The sequence below is a fragment of the Chinchilla lanigera genome, unplaced genomic scaffold, assembly GCF_000276665.1.
Source record: "Chinchilla lanigera isolate Chin_1 unplaced genomic scaffold, ChiLan1.0 scaffold00064, whole genome shotgun sequence".
In the NCBI taxonomy this organism is placed as follows: domain Eukaryota; kingdom Metazoa; phylum Chordata; class Mammalia; order Rodentia; family Chinchillidae; genus Chinchilla; species Chinchilla lanigera.
Genome location: NW_004955465.1, coordinates 13360851 through 13371458, shown reverse-complemented (window position 1 = coordinate 13371458; position 10608 = coordinate 13360851). Strand labels below are relative to the sequence as shown.

The window sequence follows — 10608 nt, the reverse complement described above, 5'->3', positions numbered from 1 at the left end:
AGAACAGGGAAGCAGCGCAAGTCTTCGCATCGTGGACCCTGACTGCACCTCTCTGCAGGTACAGCGGGCCGCATTGGACCCTGCAGTGGCTGAGCTTCAGAAACCCGAGTCTCGGGAGTATCGTACAGGACAGGACGTTAGAAAACTGAGCAAAATTGATGCAGTGTCTGACCACATATAACTAGCATGTGTGTGAACGTTAAAACGACTTCGAAGGGGCAGGTTAATACACTTTTCAAAATGTGAAGCATATTTTGATGATAATAAAGGCAGGGCAGGGAGTAGGGAGAAGCCCCGAGGAAAATAGAAAGAATGCCCAGGGTCAGAAGGGTGGCGTTGGATGTTTGATGAAATTTGCTGTATACTTTAAATGTGCACTACATATTCCCTTCATACATCAAACGTTGCACTGAAATATATAGTACAGCAGGAAAGCCCCTCGGCATAAAAACGGTTCTAAGTATGATCTGGTTTGCACAAAAGAAAAAGGTACGAATGAGAACGCCAAACCTAATAGTGTTTCTCTAGGTAAGATAAGTTTCTTTGAGGGAGGAGCAAGAGAAGAAGGCAGGCCATTGCTCAGGACCACGGAGCCTGGAGTGACGGCTTGAAATTGTCACCACCTGGGTGGTGAGGCAGGAGGGTCACGAGATTGAGCCCAGCCCAGGCAATTTAGTCATTAAGAGTAATCAAGTCTCAGAATTTTACAGTGTGCTGAGCTGTAGCTCAGTGCAAAGGTCTGGGTTTAATTCCCTGGTGAGGGAGTGGCAGGGCCTATGGATTCAGAAAACTCAGTTTTGGCTAAAATTAGCAGTCAGCAGTCAATGTCCAATGTCCTGCATCCCGAGTCTCAGACAGTTTCCCTGGAAAAATAACCCTGATTCTCAGGACGTACTTGGCAGGCCCAGGTGGGGCTTCACTTCAGTTGGTTTCTTTGCATTATTTGCTATATCGAATCTGCTTTCAGCGCAGTATTAACAGTTCCTGTATGGTGAAGTGCAGTTAATCAAAGGCTCTTCCTCCTGCTTCTTTTCCAGTCTAAACCCTAACTCACCCTCCAAAGCCCTCGGTCTGTTACTCCCTGGATCCCACCCTGAATACTGGGCCTGGCTGAGCGTGGCTGTCCAGCTCACTGCAGGCCCGGGGCTACTTAGCTCTTCAGTAGCTCTTCGTGGCAGCCCTCCGGCAGTCGTGTGTGTACATGTGTATGTTGTTCATGTGTTATGTATTTGTGTGATGTACGCGTGTCTCCCTCCCTCAATTCTGTGAGAACAGACTTCATACTTTTGTATTTGTGTATCTTCTTCCCCATCTCACCTACAACAGTTGAGAAGAGTAAATTCACCTCACACACACACGTTAATTTTAAAATATTTTACATGATGATACTTCATAATACAGGTGGCATTGATAATCTTCATTTAGACACATAAGCAGTGGCAGATTCTAGCACTGGTTTATTTTCCAGAGTGAGGCGGCTAGCAGATAAAATCCAGAACAAAAAGAGAATTTAGAGGGATTAAGTTATGTAAGCAGATTCTCTGGGCCAGAAAAGATACCACAGAGGCTACTGCAGGTTACCAGTACACACCACCGACATAGATAAGGTATGTCTGTGAGTGATTTTGTGATCAGGAATTATCTGCGTGGTTTGCAATTATCAGCAGGGACAATGTCTGGAAGAATGTAGGGGATGAATGGGACATGACTGGCTAGAATCTGCAGATCTGAAAGAAGCAAGCAGAAGTTACTCACGGCCACCCTGTAAACGGTTTACATATCATCTCATTACTCCTCATTATTTAGATAGTCAAAGTTTTGAAACATAGACAGAAGCAAATAGGAGCTTAAAGGTAGATTTCAGGAGTTTTTTGCCTCTAATCTGTTTGCTAAAATAATCTTAATAACTTTAGTCCATTGCTAATCAATCAGCCTTGGGAATTGTTTGGAGCTGATTCAAACTAGGATATTACTTTAGAGTTGTCACTGTGCCTTAATCACTTTTCTGTCATCCGGAAAAAGTTACCTGACACTTGCCAGTTAAAGCAGAGGTTTACTTGGGCCCATGTTTCTTCAAGGGCTCAGCCTACAGCTGGCTGGGTCCTGGGTGAATCCAGGAAGACAGTAGCACCCCATGATCCACTCACCTTCTGAACACTTGGGACTTTGGGGGATAGTTTAGATCACACTAAAATGTATGCCTGGTAGCTCCCAAAATTCATGTAACTTGCCCCCAATACTTTTTCCTAAAGAATAAGGTGTAGAATAGAAAGGAACACAGTGGAACATAGAAACAAGAGCCACACCCTGATCTAGGACATTTCCCCAGCCCCATGCGGTTGCCAGGATTAGTGACCCTCTGGCACCTAGGCTCCTTCGTCTTCTTTATTGGAAACTCTGTGCACCCGGCCGTGCAGACAGTCAGCAACGCGGGACGGAGCTGAGCTCTGAGTCACTGCTTTCTAGGTGCCCTACACTGTGCCACCCTTCAGTGATGACATCGTCCTGGGCACGTGACATTATGTCACGACTTTGCTGAGTTATATTTTAGGTGGGGCCATGTGTATCTTTTCATCCACAAACTTCCAAGCCATCCCAAATATGTGTTTTCTGCAGCCGAGCAGTTCATCCATTTCCTGCTACTTGTCAGCTTGTCTTTCAGAGGTTGGCCATTTTGCTTCTGTCATCAAATGACGAAGGTGATTCCTCCTGGGAGACGGCAAGAGGCAGAGAGGAGTGGCAGCAAAATGGAAAACAAATCAAAATGAAACTCAACCCACACTTGAATAATGATTAAAATACTTCTATCGCCAGGCGTGATCTTACATGCTTATAATCCCAGTGCTCAGGAACTTGAGACAGGAGGGTTCGAGGCCAGCCTCAACTATGTACCAAGACACTGTCTCAAAAAAAGAAAAAAAGAAAAAATCTATTGACTCTTACAGAGTAGAACATACAGCTGTAGGTATTCCAAGGGGTCAGTAAATGTAAGTACTTAAACTTTGGAGCTTTTATCACAGTCCTTACAAGGCAAAACCATGTGAGCTGAGCTGGTGGGGACAAGTGTGTGTAAAATCCCTGACATAGGAGGGAACAACGACCCTAAACAATATTCTGGGTGTGGTGGCACGTGCCTGTATTTCCAGCACTCTTTAGGCTGAGGCAGGAGGATTGTTGCAAGTTCAAGGCCAACCTGGGCTACAAAGTGAGTTCGAGGCCAGCCTGAAGTGCATGGTGAGGACCCTGTCTCAAAAAGACAAAGACAAAACAAAAAGAAACAATATCCTATGGGGTCACTGTACAAGGACGTGCTTTTTTAAAGTAATTTTTTAAATGGAGAAATTAGGAAATGTAAAAACGGACCACTGGGCCCTAAAAGTAAGCATCTGAGAACTTTTAAGTTTCAGACGCACAGGGGCAGCCCCAGGCAGCCTTAGGAGCAGCAGCAGGAGCTGTGACTGGGGATGTAGCTCAGTGGCATAAGCACCTGCTTGACAAGCACAAAGTCCTGAGTTTGATACCCAATATAAAAACAATAACAAAAAAAAGATGTAAATGCTTGGGCCTTATATAAGAAGACATAATATAATGGGATGTTTTTATTTCTGTTGGAATTACCCTGAATGCAACAAAGGCCAACATAGCTGACTCCAGGATATGATTTTTTGAAAAGGCTAATGAATTTTGAATGATATTTGAATGGAATAAAATGTAATTTTTTGTTGATTTTTTAGGATGACCGCATTAGTGTACAATTCAGTTCACATTAAATTCCATACAGAGAGAGACACCTTCTGTAAAAATAGTTGGGTTCTGTGCTCGGGGTCGGGACTGAGGTGAACACTGAGCCGCGGCTCCGCAGGAAAACGTGGTGTGAGCAAAAACAAACAAACAAAAGAAGCAGAGTTTAGAATAAAAGAAGACGATTTAATGAAGGTGGGGAAAGGGGAAAGACAGAGAGGACAGCTACTGTGGACCAGCAGGGAGTACTCCAAAGTGAAAACGCACCAAGTTTTTCTTCAGCTCACTTTTTTCAGGAACTAGCATCTTCTCCATCTCCTGTGTGGGCAACTGAAGGTTGTCGCCGTGATTTGCTCTCTTGGCGATCTTTGATCCTAACCTAGGCTGTCGGGCTGCATTCCTTTTGGCTGGTTGATTCGTTTCTATCCCTTTGTGCTGGTGGGGGGCTTTATAAAAAAACACCTTAGACTTAATGATTAAATAAAAAATATGTACATATATATCTGATGTAATATAATGATGTTAAAGTAAAAGCACATACACATGTATGGATGTGTGCGTGTGTGTGTCTGACATACTAAGAGTCCTGAGGGCAGCCCTTTATCTCCCTTGCATTTTATCAAGTGGGTGAAGAGCTGGTTTTCCTGTCTGTTACGTTTCTGGCTGCTTTGGGCTAACTCAAATTTTTGATAAATTCCTCTCTCAGCCCAACTTTTCTCTCCCCCTTTGCCTTTTTAATTGTTCTAGCTGCAGAGCCTACCTATAGAGACAAAAACTCCCTTTATTAAGGTTTTGTATTAATTTTTAAGATAAAGCTTAATGAGGTCCTATTTTATCCTTTTTCATGCCTACGGCCTGCTGTCCCTATCCTCAGACAATCAGATTTTTCACCTTTGATTGACTTCAAGGTATGTGAAGGTCATGGCTGGCCAAAGACATGAATCAAGAATCCACCTGATTCCAGAATGCTCTGTAAGTGCTGGGCACTGTTCTCTGACAACACAGACATCACATTATTGCAGAAGCTCGTAGTGGGCATGTCAAGCTGGGAGCGGCTGGAAGAAAGCAAGGAATGCACTGATGTCCTGGAATGCCCGCCCGCAGCAGTGGAGACGAGTCATCCAGAAGAAAAGCTCAGAGGCCTCTGCCCCAGGCAGGCCAGGGGGGTCACATGGCCAGTTTGGTAACTGCAAGTTCTCCTTCCTGAGTCACATGTGGACCTGTGAAAAGCGCGGGTCTCAATTCAGAATGGGGTTTAGCTTGGGATGGACAGGGTCACAGCTTGGAATCCTCCTTGGCAGCTACTCTCAGGCCAGCTTGACCTTTGTGGAAACTGTCAGTGGGGACACTGTTACCCTGACTTTGGGTCAAAGTGGTGGCCGTGAGATTCCTATCAGCGTCGACCTGAACAGAATACACACAGGACAGAGATCAAGTGTTTGGCCACCCCCGTGCCACTGGAGCGCCTGCATGCCCCGGAGACCTTAGGAGCACGCAGGAACTCAACTGTTCTAAAGAACACAGTGCCATGCAGGTCACAGGGAAGAACGCCCTCGATAGCTTCCTCCAGGCTGGCCTCGGACTCTCCCTTTGCAACAGTCACGTCCGTGTGGAAGCCTTAGTCCCCAGCCAGAGGCGACCTGGCTCCCCACTTACCTTTCCGTTACTTAGAGGCTGAGGAATTCCTCTGATGGGGAAGTGACAGACACTGAGCCAGGACACACTAGGGAGACAGGAGGCGCACTGCAGCTGCTCATCATGGGGAACCACTCCCAGATATCTGGAGAATTAATTTTCAGCCCCTGTGTCCTTTTCACCAAGACACTGTACCAAACCTGCAGGACAGGAATGGAGTCCGTGCGCATGCGGGCTCCAGGCAGGATCCAGGGCTTGCTTCTCCTGGAGCCTGATGTTTTTGGGTGGAAGACAAACATTATTTGGGAAAGGGTCTTTAACGAGAACAGTGACACTGTAGAGACTAACTTGGCAGAAGAGCAGAGTGAAGAGGGTGAGAAAGAAGACAGCCTCGGCAGTGATGGCGTAGAGGTTCGGGGCGGGGAGGGCCAGTCCGGGAGCCACTTCCTGCTACCCACTGCCACCTCCCCTTCCCCTGGCTCCTGCTGGGCCTCAGCCTGGTGTCACCTTCTCCCTGGCTCCTGCAAGTGTCAGGAAGGCTTTGGGTCGACCCCTTGTCACGGCAAATTTTACAGGTGAGAGGAGCCAGTTTTCCATCGTCACTATCTTGGTCGTCACAGTCGCAGCTGGACTCACACTACCGACCCAGTGCCTCAGCTCCAAGCAGAGCCCGCAGGCCGCATGTCCCGCATCTGAGGCCAGCTTGCTGCCCACGGCCACATGCGCTTGAACCGTGTGGGCCGTCGCAGTCTGAGCCCGAGCTGGTGCAGGGGCCTGGCGGGCGGGAGGCCGGGCTTCCGGTACCCGCCTGCTCACTGTGGACCAGCGCGTTCCCATCTGCACAGTCGGCAACAACTTCGTGTGAAATGTTGGAGCCGAGTCCGACTATCATTCTTTCTTTTTTTCTTTTTAATCACTTAGGACGGAGTTACTGGCAAAGTGAGAGTTTAGTGCTGGCACGTCTCAGAGGCCTTTCTAACACTAATCTCTCTTTTCTCTTTTTTTTAAAAAGAGCAACAACAAACCTCAGACTCAGAGTAGCAGACAGCAAACAGCACATAACTAGAATTAAATAATTTTGCTTTACACCAGGTATGGTGGTGGCACACACTTGTAATCCTAGTACTCTGGATGCTGAGGCAGGAGGGTTCCCATGAGTTTGTTATAGGCAGCTGAGTTAGAAATATTAAAGGCAGTCAGACAGGGCCAGGCCCTTAAAGGAGCCAACATGAAAGACAAGATAAGATACCTGTGGGCCAGACCTCAAGACAAAGAACTGAACAAACGTACCCACATGCCTCTCTAGGTATGAACATCAGGGACTGACTTTTTTTTCTTTTTTGGGGTACTGGGGATTGAACTCAGGAACTTGTGCTTGCCAGGCAGGCGCTTATGCCACCGAGCTATATCCCCAGCCCCTTGATATTCTAAATAGGTAACAACCCCCTTCAAAAAGCCACAAAGAATCACTAGCCCAACCCCCTACAGGAAAGGCCCCTCTTCTGTGTTCATGCCTGTTTGCTACATGACTCGCTTCCCCATTTGATCCCAGTTTACTCAACTTTACCTGAACTATTATACTTGTAATCGTATTGGCTGACCATAGTTTTGTTTCAGCTCAGGCCCATCTTGTAATTTCCCATTTTCCCCCTACCTTAGACCCACCTCACCTCAGTGTTTTGCTCTATAAAGTCCCTGGGAAGGGCAAGGTCCTTAGCAACCCACTCGGGCCCTCTTCCGTCCCTCTCTTGGACAGAAGCTTTCTTTTCTTTCCCTCAATAAATATATTCTGCTCTTAACCTTTGTTGTTCCTAAAATTCATTCTTCGATTTTAGAGAACACGAACTCATCCCAGATATCATTCAGGTTGGGAGTTTTTATTTTCCTGTATCAAGTTCGAGGCCAGCCTTGGCTACACAACGAGTTCAAGGCCAGCCTGTACTACATAGCAAGACCCTATCTCAAAAAACAGAAAAGCCCCAAATAAATAAATAAATAAATGTTATATTTTATATTGTTTTATCCTCACCCTGTTTATGGTCAGATGTAGAAATTCTCAGTAAAATAAAGTTCTTTAAAGTAAATTGATTAGATTTTATAAAGAGTAGGGCTAAAGAAAAAGATTAACAATAATATAGGTTGCACTCACCTCCCGTTACGAAAAACACCATGGTAAAGGTGGAAGTTTGAACACTACAGTAACATAAAATCATCAATGTTAAAACAGAGGTCTAGTTTTATTTTATATGAACTTTATCAATTATAGATAACAGTTATTATGTGAATATAGAAATTGTCCTTAGCATTCACTGAAACTGCTATAGGGGAGCGTGAACTTCTGCATAGTGACCATCTGGGAGATTCTTGGAAGAGGCTGAACAAAGTCAACCCTGAAAGAGCGAGCTGCTGCGACTCAGTGGATGTGCAGAGCTGCTGAGCAGAGAACACACTACCCCGATCTTTAGCAGCTTACACAGAAAAGTTTGCTACTGACCAGGGGCCTTGAGTGCCCAGCACCTGGAAGCGGCTCTTCTGGTGGCCCAGGATCTCCCGAGGTCACAGCCCAGGCCCCCAGTCACAGGCTTCCAGGCCCAGAGCTCCTGCTCGAGGTGGCCCATCCCTGTTCTGCTGTCTCAGCTCGGAAGCCACACGCCCACTGGCACCTCCTGTGGACCCGCCTGGCTCCGGGTGCGAGACCTCACCTTCGAGAAAAACAAAAGGCAACTCTCACTGGGGATGAATGGCTGGGAGCTCATGTGTTGACACAGAGCGCAGGAACCTGGGCTTCTCCCGAATCCGAGGCCCTGGCTCCGCCCAGCGCCTGTCTCCTTGTTCTTCACCTGGGTGCTTGAGCAAAGTGAGAAGACGCAGATCGCACGCCTTACACACGACTCCTTTGAAGCCCCAGATCTGACGAGAACTCACAGCCAAGCACACCCTCGCAAGGCACTGAGAATTCCGAACCTAGGACGGCACAACCCGGAATGCTCACCGCCTTCGAGCCTTTGACGTCCCCACGCTCTGTAGAGCGCAGGCCCAGACCGGCTCCTCCTCCTCCCCCCGGGCCCACCCCTCCTGGTTTCCTCCCCGGGCCGTCTCCCCAGGCGCTCTCCCCTTCCAGTCTCACGTGCCTGGTGGGCATTCTGTGACTGTCATTTAGGATGGAAAACACAAAACTGTTCCGTCTTTTTTCTGTTATGTTTTTCTCCCCAACATTCACTATTATCCAACATTCTTTTTAAAACTATGGCTTTTTTTCTCTACAGAAAACGAAGTCTTTCACTGTGGGACTTTTTATCTCGTTCTTGTTATATTTTTCATCCCTCAGCGTTCCTAGCATGACCAATACCTCCTACAAGAAAAAACGAGGAAAATACCACAGTCAACACGGTATGGGCTGAACTCTGAGGTTGTTTTATGAGTATAAAGTGTCTCAGATCTTTCACATTTCAAATAAATACATAGTATTCACATCAACCTTCCAAATTCTGTTTTGGACCCTCCCCCTCATGGACTCTCCTGCAAGCTGCTATACAGGCCACCCTTCCCAGGGCCTTTCCAGGGCAGCTGCCTCCAGAGAGGGAAATTAGGCTGGGCTGCTGTGCAGGTCCAGTTACAAAGGAAGACTTGCTTGGTCTGCCTGGACAGAACAAAGGTGTGGAGCCAAAGGCGGGGGAAAGGTTGGCAAACAGGTGCTCCGTCACGAGAGGAAGAAGGTCTGGTGCGGTACTGCACAGCGCGGTCATTACTAGCAACAACTGCATCGATACCTTTGAAAAAGCTAGAAGGGGGGGCTGGGGATTTAGCTCAGCGGCAAAGCGCCTGCCTGGAAAGCGCAAGGTCATGAGTTCAGTTCCCGGTACCGGAGAAAATCCCCCCCACAAGAAAAAAAAAAAAGCTAGAAGGAAGATGTGTTACTTACTTTTCTCTCGTGGCTGAGACAAAATACCTGACACCCAGAACTAAGGAAGGAAAGGTTTATTTAGCTCACAGTCTGTGGAGGTTTCAGTCCATGCTCCGCCGGCTCCACAGCAGGGTGGCGGGGCACAGGAGCAACAAGGCGGCAGATGACAGCAAAAGCAGCAAGAGCAAAAGCGGAGAACAAGCCTCTTTTCCTCTCATACTGTAAGCAGGCTACCACCTCCTAGGGCAGGCGTAGCACTCATACCCTCTCCCTGTCCTCTTCACCCGATGAGGATGTTTACAAAGTGAGGCCCCTGGCCCCCTGCTGAGCTGCTTAAACTTCTCAGCTTCTCAAGCTGACACAATGTATCAACCATTACAAAAGGGTTTGCAATATCTTCTGTAAAGATACCATGCTTGAGGAGATAGGTTTAACTATAACCGGATTTAAACGTTATAGAGTGCATATATGTTCTGAAATATCACATAATATCCCACTAATGTCTACAACTTTTTTTACGTATATCAATTAAAGATAAAGTAAAATATGAAGATTATTTTAAAATTTAAAGAGAGACAGAGACAAAGACCAAGACAGAGACCCAGACGGAGGAGAGCCAGTAGAACAAATGGCTCCAGAGAAGCAAAAGTGCACAATGCAGAATTCACGAGGCATTCTAAGTCTCACACCAGTCATGTGACTCTGAGTGACTGTTACTTCCAACTGACAAACCCACAAGCTGAGTTTTCAAGAAACACCACCCCTGATGCTTTGATATGGCCATGTGCCTTAGAGGTTCGTCTCATTTCGAGGCTGGGAACCAGAGTAGGTCCCACAGACCAGCATGAATGGAGGAGACAGGCCTTGGTGGCTAAGCCACATTACAAAATATTACAGTAAAAGTAGACTAGACACAAATGATGTTTTTGAGGTTCTTGGTCTAGAGTAGAAAATAGACGCTGGAAAGACAGGGAGGTCCCAGGGTGCATACAGGCCGTGCGTGCGTGCGTGTGTGTGTGTGTGTGTGTGTGTGTGTGTGTGTGTGTATAAAAGTGAGATAGGAGGGATGAAACCCCAGAAAAACTTCAAGGTGAAACAGCCCAGCATGATGGGGCGTGTCCTCTTATCCCAGAAGTCTGGGAGATGAGGCGGGAAGAGAAAAATTCCAGGCAAATTCCATCACAGCAAGAAGGGTGGGAGGGAGGGAAGGGGGGTGCTCACGGCTTTGAAGGACAGACGCGATCTGGAGGAGGACCAACAGGGACTGCACAGCACCGTGAAGGTGCAGCGCCTTTGAGGACCCAGAGGTCCATTTCCTTGCTGCATCA

General features: G+C 47.1%; 1 long non-coding RNA gene across 1 annotated transcript; it reads right to left on the bottom strand.

Moving 5' to 3' along the window:
- Positions 1–3906: 3906 nt before the first annotated feature.
- On the bottom strand, positions 3907–8484 carry LOC106150114. Its single transcript, XR_001236733.1, has 3 exons — positions 8217–8484; positions 7871–8078; positions 3907–5576 (listed from the first exon to the last, which is right to left on the bottom strand). It is a non-coding gene; the product is annotated as an uncharacterized LOC106150114 (long non-coding RNA).
- Positions 8485–10608: the final 2124 nt, after the last annotated feature.